We start from the raw sequence: 10,552 nt of genomic DNA on the forward strand, positions 1-10,552 counted from the left end.
TTTCTCCTTGAACAGAGCTTTCATGTCAATACAAAATAGTGAATATCAAAGCTAACTACCTTTGAATTGTGTATGATTACTGTACATATATATCTTGAGTAATATTCCAACATCAGCTAATATTCAATTTGTAAAAAAAATACCCAAAAAACAATTTACTTTAAAAATAATTTTTAAGACTTTGTATTACCAAACATATTCAAAGAAAATCTGTGTTTGGCAGCATATTGATTAGAACAAATAATTAATTATCAGAGTTTAGACTCAATGGTAATTTACATAGAATACTTCATAAACTGAAATATAGAATAGGATGAATTGTTCGGGCTTGATCCTTTTAAGTTCCCATCCCTCATGTACATGCATAGTCTCACATAGAAATTACCCTTTGTAAACCATGTGCAATCACAGTGTAGCAGTTATCCATGACAAATGAATTTCTATTAGTGGCAAGTGTCCAAATAGTATTTAAGAATGTTTAATAAAACAAATAACTTTTCCTCTGAAGAGGAACACTTGCTAGATGACAGATACAGCTGGTTAGTACAAATCAGTGATTTTAAATTGTGATTTTCAGGGCCCTGTATGTGCCACAGAATCCTTTAAAGGGCTGTTAGTGATATTGGGTTGTTTGGCAGAGAGGAATAGTTGGTGTTATTGGTGAGGATGATACTATTACTTTGATCTACTTGATAAACTGAGATTCTGTTTTTAAAAGAAAAGCATGCCCAAAGCATCATTTGTAATCATTCAGTCCATATTGTCCTTCTTTAAGTTAAATCCTTGAGCTATGCAATTTGTAAGCTCATACTACTTGGTGATGATGGTTATGTGCCTTGGAGTTGGTTCTAACTCATAACGACCTTGTACAGGGTTTCTGCGGCTGTAAATCTTTATAGGAGCGGAAAGCCTCATCTTTCTCCTGCCAAACAGCTAGTAATTTCCGCCTGCTGACCTTGAGGTTAGCAGCCTGATTCATAACTAAGACACTACCAGAACGCCTTTTGTACTATTTAGATATAATTATTGTTGTTATTATTAAGTGCTATCAAATGGTTCAGACTCTTAGAGACCCTGTGTAAGATTTCCAAGGCTGTAAATTTTTATAGGAGCAGAAAGCTCAGCTTTCTCCCACAGAGAGGTTGGTGGGCTCTAACTACTGACCTTGTTGTTAGCAGTCCTTATCCTACAGAGTCACTGTGCTCCTCTTAAATATTAGCCCAGGTAATCACCTAACAACCTGGTTTTAAAATATTACAGAGTATTAAGAGTAAATATTAAGATATTAATAAGAGTAAATATTAATATTAAAATATTAAGAGTATCTCTTAAAAATTATCATCTTTATTATAAAAAACACTATTGTTTATTATAATAAAAGAATGCCTACAAAATCTAGATTAAGGTGAAAGACATGGCTCCTGCCCTCTGTTTATACTTTGGAAGAATGTTTGGTCTCCATCTGTGCTCTCCATGTTGTGCTCTCCAGGATTTTTGAGATGGTTCTCCTATGCTCCACAGCAACAATGTAAACACAAAACTTGGAAACCAAAAGGTAAAAATTTTGTCAACTTATTACTACAACGACTACATACTTATTTGCATCCCACTCATCTTTTGCTAAGGAACTCTGATAACTTAGTGGTTGTGAGTCCAGCTGCTCACCTCAAGGTCAGCAGTAGGAAAGTACCAGCTGTTCTGCGGGAGAAAGGTAAGACTTTCTGCTCCTGTAAAGATTTACAGCCTCAGAAACCCTGTATAGGGTCACTCTGAGTTGGAACTGACTCCACGGCATATAGCCACCTTGACCACCATTTTTTGTTGTCTTTCTTCTTGCACTAGGAATGGTGTTTCTTTTGTTTAGCTTGAACTCCCACACCTCCCTGACTCCCGTTGACCTCTATTTTTTGTGCATATTTTCTAAACTCCTCAGCCTTTTGCTTTATACTCTCATGAAGTAAACATTCTCTAGTAGTGTCAAGAAACTTCAAAACAAAACAAAACTCAAAAACTCCCTCATACTAATTCCTCCTGCTAGCTGCCTTATTCACTTTCATGTCCTTTCTAAACATTTTAAGCACTGTGTTCTACATTACACCTTTGCTTCCCAATTTGTCATTCATTCATCAGGTTTCAGTCTTCACAGTATTACTAGTGGTTTCTCTGTATATTTAAACTGAAGGGGAACTTTCAAATCCTTATTTTTCTTTATTTTGTTCAATTTCCCCTACTTTTATACTTTCTTTTGCCTCCTGTGATACTACATTTTAATGCTTTCTCCTTGCTTTTTTAGTACATCTTTCTCAGGCTACTTTATTGCTTCCTTGTTTTCTGCTCATTGTTTAAATTCTGTTATAGGTTTTCTTCTCTTCTTATTTTATACTTTCCCACATGAAAATACCACCTACTCCTAAAGCTTCAATTATAATTGATAGTGATGACTACTCCTATAATTATATTTCTAGCCTAGACCTTTCTGAACTCTGTGTTCCAAATACAAAGTTATAATTGCTTATTTGTCATCTCTTATTGGACGTCTGAAAGACATCCTTAAACTCAGAGTATTTAAATTTGAGCTCATCATAAACATCATCTGTCACCTGAAAAACCTGTTTGTTTGTTTACTTTGCTCTGCCTCCCTAAATGACACCACTACTTCCCAAACGCCCAAGGCAGAAATCTAAGAGTCATGCAGGAAATCATGGGAGCTTACAGTTCATTCACTCTACAAGAGAGAATGTGCTGTCAGAAGTTTGGTTAGTTGACAGCCTCAAATTAATGCACCTTTACATCTGCTGTGCTGTGCACACTGATGCCATATTCTCCCTAGGTGGTTCCAAGACATTTCCATACCATGTGGAGTCCCTCGAAGGATCAACCTTTCCTCAAAAACTACTAACAGCTTGGTGTAGACTCTCTTAGAAATACATTGCAGTCAGAAGTTTTTCCTAAGCAGTCTTCTGTCCTTTCTTCTCTCTTTCACAAGTATCAGATCTGTATCACTGTATGAAGACTCTCCTTCATAGCAAGAGGACTTACTTTCTTTATCCTTTATTGTTTTTATTTCTGCAGCCTTGTTCAGGTTACAGGCATCTCTCTGTTCCAATATTGTAACAACCCCTCCCATGCATCCATTTCCGGAACTGCAACCAAAATGATTTTCAGAATGCAAATCTAATTAAGTCACTCTCCTGCTTAGAACTCTCCATGATCCTCAGCTCAAACTGCTTAGCAAGAATTGTAAGGACCATCATGCCTTTACAATCTGACTCTTATTCACCTTTCCAGCCTTTTCTCCAGGATACCAGGCTTTTTCCTGCTGTATGTGAACTTGTTTAGTTATTTAAACTCCTAGGATTAGAATTCACTATTTGTCTAGAAATTGGTCAATATCTAATGTACACTTGTCTTCCAATTCTATCTTATTTGTCCACATTTCCAGAAATACTTCACTTCACTTTGTTCTCCTTCCCAGTGCCCCACTTACTGGGCTCAGTGGGATGTGGAAATCATAGAACAATATTATTAATATCACATGAAATTAAAATTTTGCTGAAGATAATCCAATTTTTTTTGCAGCAATATATTGAAGGGAACAGCCAGAAATTCAAGCTGGATTCAGAAAGGATATCATTGTTGTAGCCAAATGAATTTTGGCTGAAATCAGAGCATACCAAAAAGATGTTTACTTGTACTTTTGTTGAATATCCAAAGATATTCAACTGTGTGGCTCACAACAAGCTCTGAATAATAATGTAAAAAATTAGTATTCCAGAGCACTTAATTCTACTCATGAGGAAACTGTACAAAGACCAAAAAACAGTTGTTTGAACAGAACAAGGGGATACTGAGTGGTTAAAAATCAGGAAAAGGTATACACCAGGGTTGTATTCTGTCACCACACTTATTCAGTCTGTTTGCTGAGCAAATAACCAAATAAATTGGATTATATGAAGAAGAACATGGCATCAGGATTGGAGGAAGACTCCTTAGAAACTTACGTTATGCAGATTATACAACCTAGCTTTCTAGAAACTAAGAAAACTTGAAATATTTACTGATGAAGATCAAAGATTACAGCCTTCCGTATGGGTTGCATCTCAATGTAAAGAAAACAAAAACCCTCACGATTTAACATCATGCTAACAAAATAACATCATGACACATGGAGAAATGCTTGAGGGTGTCAAAGACTTTATTTTGCTTGAATCCACAATGAACACTTATGGAGTTAGCGGTCAAGAAATCAAATAATATATTGCATTAGGAAAATCTGGTACAGTAGACTTCTTTAAAGTGTTAAAGAGCCAAGATATCACTTTGAAGACAAAGATACACCTGACCCACACAATGGTATTTTCAGTCTATTCTTATACATGTGAAAGTTTGGACAGTGGATAAGGAAGAGCATAGAAGAATTGATGTATTTGAATTATGGGATTGCAAAAGAATATTGAAAGTATCATGGACTGTCTTGGAAGAAGTATAGTTAGAATGCTCCTTAGAAGTGAGTATGGAGAGTTTTTGTCTCTCATACTTTGGGCATGTTGTCACTGGAGAAGGATATCATGCTTGGAAAAGAGAAGGGTCAATAAAAATTGACCCAACAAGATGGATTGACACAGTGGCAGCAATCATGGGCTCAACTATGACAAAAACTGTGAGGAAGGCACAGAACCAGGCAGTGTTTTGTTCAGTTGTGCATAGGTTTGCTCTGAGTCAGAACTGACTGAACAGCACCTAACAACAGATGCTTCTGCTTACACTTTTCATAAAATTAACACTTATTTGTGTCTTTTCACTTATATTTTTGAGTAATATTACTTGTTCAGTTATCCATTTTCTTTAAAACGCTATAATAACAGAATACTATTAAGACATATGAAACTATAGGAAAATGTGGAGATAAAAATAGGGAATCCCAGTACTTGGTTTAGTAACAGATACGATGGCTAGGCTCTTGTACTGTGACTCTAAAGGAGATGGGTAAGAAATGGAGCAGTTATCCTGGGACCATCAAGGGAGAAGAGCAGAATGCGGGACCCTATCCAGAGAAGCAACAATGCCAGAGATGGAGGCAGAGATGATGACTAGAAAGAGTGGGGACTCCAGATTCAAGGAGGGAGAGGGGCTGTGTGCTGGCAGCTGTGGGGCTGGTGTTCAGGGTATACCCTTTGGTTGTTTGAATGGTGCTTTGGTGTACATCCAAAAAAAAAAAAAAAGTAAGGAAATGGAGATGTTTCTCTCCTCGATTTTATCTATTCTGATCTCTAAAATGCAGATGTCTTTTCCAAGATAGAGAATAACTATTTTGGCTCCCAGTTGTAAGCACACATTATTACTGAAACAGCTCTAACATGCATCCATTTTTAATTTCTTCGAAGAAGTGATCCAAATTGCATGCAGTTTATCTTTGGTTAATCTGGCTTCATCTCTCACTGCCTCTATTTACACTTGGAGTGCTGCTTGCACTGCATCCAGGAAGTGTTCTGAAATGTAGCAGCTCAGTTTCCTACTTGCTCCAGGGAAGTCTAAGAGGGACAGTTGAGATTAAATTTGGAATCCATCTGACAGGTAATGCTTTCTAGTCCCTGCAAAGCAAGTGAAGTGAGATGGGAAACCTGGGTAAACAGAGCTCCTCATTTAAGGCTGGCTTGTCAGTTACAGTAAATCAAGTTAAGGTAGAGCATAAATACGGGCTTTCTTTCCAAAATCCCAACCCTCCCGGTTGCACAAGCCAAAACAAGATGAGAGATTTTTCTTCTTCCTCTCTGACAGGGTAAAACTCCTTTAGTGGTTAGATTCGTGGTATGTGAACACACCCAAAGAAGCCCATTCTTTATGTGAATTTGTGCCTTTTACTGGACTTCTCAAAATGCTACTTTTTCATTTCGATCATTGTCAGTATAACATACAAAGAAGCTTTGCTTCTTTCTTCTAACAGATTTTACTTTATTTTTTTCAAATATAGATAGCCGTCCACTTGAAGGTCATAGCACATTATTACTAATAATTAATCTTTTTAAAAAATTTACTCATAATGCTGCCATTTATAGAGTGCTTGCTATTTTCCATCCATTTAGTGAATGTTTATGAGGAATGTTTAGTTTTGATCTCAGGCAAGAGATTTTACAAACTGAGCCTCATGCTCATTACAAACTTACAAAGGTAATGTTGATGAATACATTTGTAGAGGTGAGAAAACTGAAGGTCCTTGAGCTAACTTCCAGGTCTGGGCTTCTTCCATGTTTTTTTTTTTTTTTTAAGTTTCCTTTTTTTCAGTTTCAAATCTTGGTAATCCTATGTGTGGCAGAGAAGAACTACCCTCCATAGTGTTTCAGTCACTGTGATCTTTCAGAAGTAAGGCACCAGGCCTTTCTTTTAAGGTGACCCTGGATGAATTTGAACCACCAATCTGTCAGTTAATAGTTGAGCACTTGCCCATCTGCACCATGAAGATACTCGAGCATGGCCTGCTATACTCTACCAGTGCTTCCTTACAAAATCTACCCTAGCATTTACCGTCTCTCAATATCTGTTTCATTCATTCAAGAATTCAGATTAGCTATTTGCAGAGATCTTGTGGACCAGAGAATCTCAGAGAGTGTCATGTGCCTACTCTTTCAATCAACTTCATTTCCAAAGTATGTTAAGTTCTAGATTCCTGGGCTCCAGGACACCATTGTGAGGGTAGGTGGAGATAGCCATGGTCAGTCCAGATTCCATGCTGCTGTCTAGGTGTCTACCTAACCCTTGTTGTCCTTGCTGGATCAATCCCCTCACCACACTTAAAACTGCCCACCATGCAGACTAATAAGACTAAAATATGGTTTCTGATTTTCACTGGGGATGGCAATGACATTATTGCTTCAGCCTTTTTTTTTTTTTTTGACTTACCTTGAAAGTAGCAATGACTCTCTTCTTACTGACATGTCTGTCTTATTGTTGATGACCATCTCTGGTTTTGTCTCCGAAATGTCTCTCATTATTGTGATATCTTTCTCTCTCTTCATCCTTTTATCATCTCTTCACTGTATTCTGGAAGACGTTTCATAAGGGAGGCATATGGTGCTGCAGGTTAATGTGCTGGACTGCAAGCCCAGTTTGAAGTGTAAAGTCGTCAGTCCAAGGTCACCAGTTGCTTCTCAGAAACTCTATACAGGGTTGTTAGGAGTTGGAACCCCAACTCAACTGCACTTAACAACAGAAATAACACAAGTACAGTAAGAGCTAAGATGAATCTTTTGAAAAAACAGAACACTATCACATAAGATAAATTTATTAAAGGACCAGTTAAAAGCACTGTTCTGAAATTTGGAAAACATTTGAGTTGGAGATAGAGATTAGGGTGTTATGCTTAAACCACATCAAAGGGAGGATGATAAAGAAGGAACAAGAAAACAAGCAAGTAACCATGATCTCTTGTAACACATAGTGCTAGTAGGAAGGGGAGAAGAAGCCACTAAAGAAGACTTATTTAACCAATGGACTAACAATGAACATTATAAGAACTGAGAAAGAATAATTTCAATGTAGAGAAGCACCCTTAACTTCAAATAAAACAGGGGACTTTAGGGACAGACATTTTTGTTGTTGTTTTAGCTGTGATGGAGCTCTAGCTGTGTTATCCTGGTGAACATTTCTAAGCTTCAGTTTTCTCATTTGTAAAATGTGGATATTTGCTCTTACTTCATACATTAAGTAAAGTAATGAATGTAAAACACTTAGAATAGTACCAAGCATGCTGTATGCTTTTAATAAACTTTGCTTTTTGTGAGTTGCTAGCATGAACATTGTAGTATTTGCCAAAGAGGAAGTACTTTTTGACATATAGAAAGCTGTTTCAATGGCATAATAGGTTCAGATGCCAGACTGCAATATGATGTTGATTAAAAGATGATTGAAAAAAGGAGAAAAAAAATCCCCAAAAAACAAAAACTATAGACTAGATTCAGGCAAATTTGCTTTTTAAATGGAAGATTTGGAAGCCACCTAGGAAGGCTTTTCAGAAATGTGACTTTCTACATTTTGGATGGTCAGTTAAGTATAATTACTCTAAAGCTGCTAGTGTTAAAGCTAGGGTCAGTTAAGTATAATTCTTCTAAAATTGTTAGTGTTAAAACTCTTTAAACTCTTTCTTTTGTATGTCCTATTCTGCTTAGCAGGATGCTTATGGTAAACATTCAATAAATATTGGATTAAGAACACAATCTTGTGGGTTTTGGACACACCAAAATCCAAAGAAAGATTTAACAAAATAAAAGGTGTTCTCAGACCCTTGTTACTTTTTAACTGCTTAGCATCTCTATTTGCTTTAAGAAAAAAGCAAATAACTGAAATTTACCAAAAGGCTAAGGGAACAAGACAGTCTTAAGAGAAATTTATATCACAAGGCACAGGAAAACCCACTTTGAAGGACAGGGCTTCATTTCATTGTTTTCAAATCTTAAGACATTTATTTGCTGTGTAACCTTTAGCAAGTTCCTTAAACTTTCTGACCTTCATCTGTACAATAAAACAATAAATATCTTGCTTGAAGATTCAGTGTGAGATTCATTATAACGTACTCAGAAGTTACTTAGCTTCTAGTCAACAGTGCAGAGATTGAGGGTTTCCTTTTTTTTCTTTTGTCCTCCCTTTTCCTTGAAGGCTGGTCAGAAGAGAAGATTTTGTTTCAACAAGATTCTTACAATTGAATTCTGAACCTTCCTCACTTTAGGGGAAGCTTAAAGTTATTTAAATGTAGAAATTAACATATTTTTTGAGTTACTTAACAAACTCCTCTAACATACCTGAAAAAAAAAAAGGAACTGCAAAGTACAAAGAAAAAGCTTTGAAGACATCTTCTGAAAGCCAGTAAATGTGGCCCTTCTTGGAACTGTGAGAAAGCAGAATTTCAAAGAAATGAGAATTTTTATGGAAAGCAACCTGACCCAAGTTCTTTAAAGTTCAAAAGCCAAGTGTGTCAGGAGGAACAATCTAGTTGTGCTTAGGGGCTGTCAGAATGTCTGAACAGTGAAGAGTTCACTCAAGTCAGCATGCCTATGACAATTTAGGGCTTTGAATGAAGGGCTAAATTGTGTTTGAGGGCAGACAGGTAAGCAGTGTAAATTCCAGAACAAGTTTTAATGTGCTCTAGGGCAGAGGTTCTCAGCTTTTTGGATTTCACAGAGTAGTAAAAATTTTAAAGGAAGTTGGGGGACTGACACAGTTGACAATTCCTTCTTTTGCTAAGTAAGGAAAATTTAAAGCAAACAGTCATTATCTTTTTTAGAAAAAAAATAAAACCAGAACATTTTAATACCCAAAAGGGGAAGTTTATAATTTCAAAGTAAAGGATGATCATTTAAAAGGAATATGTGTAGTAATAGATGACGCTTTCAATTTCTTTACATACTCTCCAACTTTGTTTTTCTGATAATAACTCTTATCAGAATACCAAACAAAAAACCATTGCTGAAACTGGAAATCCATTTGCAGAAGAATGAAACAAGACCCATATCACACACCGTATACAAAAATAAACTCAGCTAGGATTAAAACTTATATGTAAAACCTACATCTATAAGACCATTAATAAAAAAAAAAAAAAAAAAAAAATAGGACAAACTTAGAGGCTCTAATACACGGCATAGCTACAGTCAAGCATAACTAAAAACATACAAACAGTAGAAGATAAAATAGATGCCTGGAACTTCTTAAAAATTAGACATTATGTGCATTAAAAGATTTGGTCCAAAAAGAAAAAAGAGTCCCACAGACAGGGAGAATTTTTTTGCAACAACTTATCAGAAAGTGGACTAATCTCTAAAATGCATAGAAAACTACAAGACCTCTACAAGAAAAAGACAAACAATCCAATTTAAAAATGGGGACAGGACATGAATAGACATTTCACCAAGGAAAACATTCAGGCAACCAGGAAACAAGAAATATTCGGGATCATTAGGAATTGAGCAAGTTCTGTCCCATAGCCACCCTGCACAGGGTTTCTGAGGAGCAGTTGGTGAGCTTGAACTGCAGACTTAGCAGTTCAAACTGACTTTGCAGTCAAATGCATTAACCTGCAGTGCCACACCAGGACTCAGAGAGATGCAAATCACAATAATAATGAGAAATCAATTCACAACAGCATTAACATCAAAGTGTAATAAAACAGAATAAAATAAAATAGAATAAATAAAATAAAATAAATAAAACAGAAAAAAAATTCTGGTGAGGGTGTGGAAAGACTGGGACTCTCTTCTTTCATTACCTGTGATACTGTAATACAGTTCAACCACTGTGGAAAACAGTATGGCACTTCCTCAGAAAGTTGGAAATAGAAATACTGTATTACCCAAGTATTTTCTAAGATATAAGAGCCAATACAGGAGTACTGCACACTGATGTTTATCACAGCACTACTAATAATGGAGAAAGCCTGAATGCCATCAGTGGAAGAATGGATAAAGAAACTTTGGTACATACATACAATGGAACACTACTCCATGCTGAAGAATTATGACTAATGTGTGAAACACCTCAGAACTTGGATAAACCTGGAGGATAT

Source organism: Chrysochloris asiatica, unplaced genomic scaffold (genome assembly GCF_000296735.1).
Source record: "Chrysochloris asiatica unplaced genomic scaffold, ChrAsi1.0 scaffold00058, whole genome shotgun sequence".
Lineage (NCBI taxonomy): Eukaryota > Metazoa > Chordata > Mammalia > Afrosoricida > Chrysochloridae > Chrysochloris > Chrysochloris asiatica.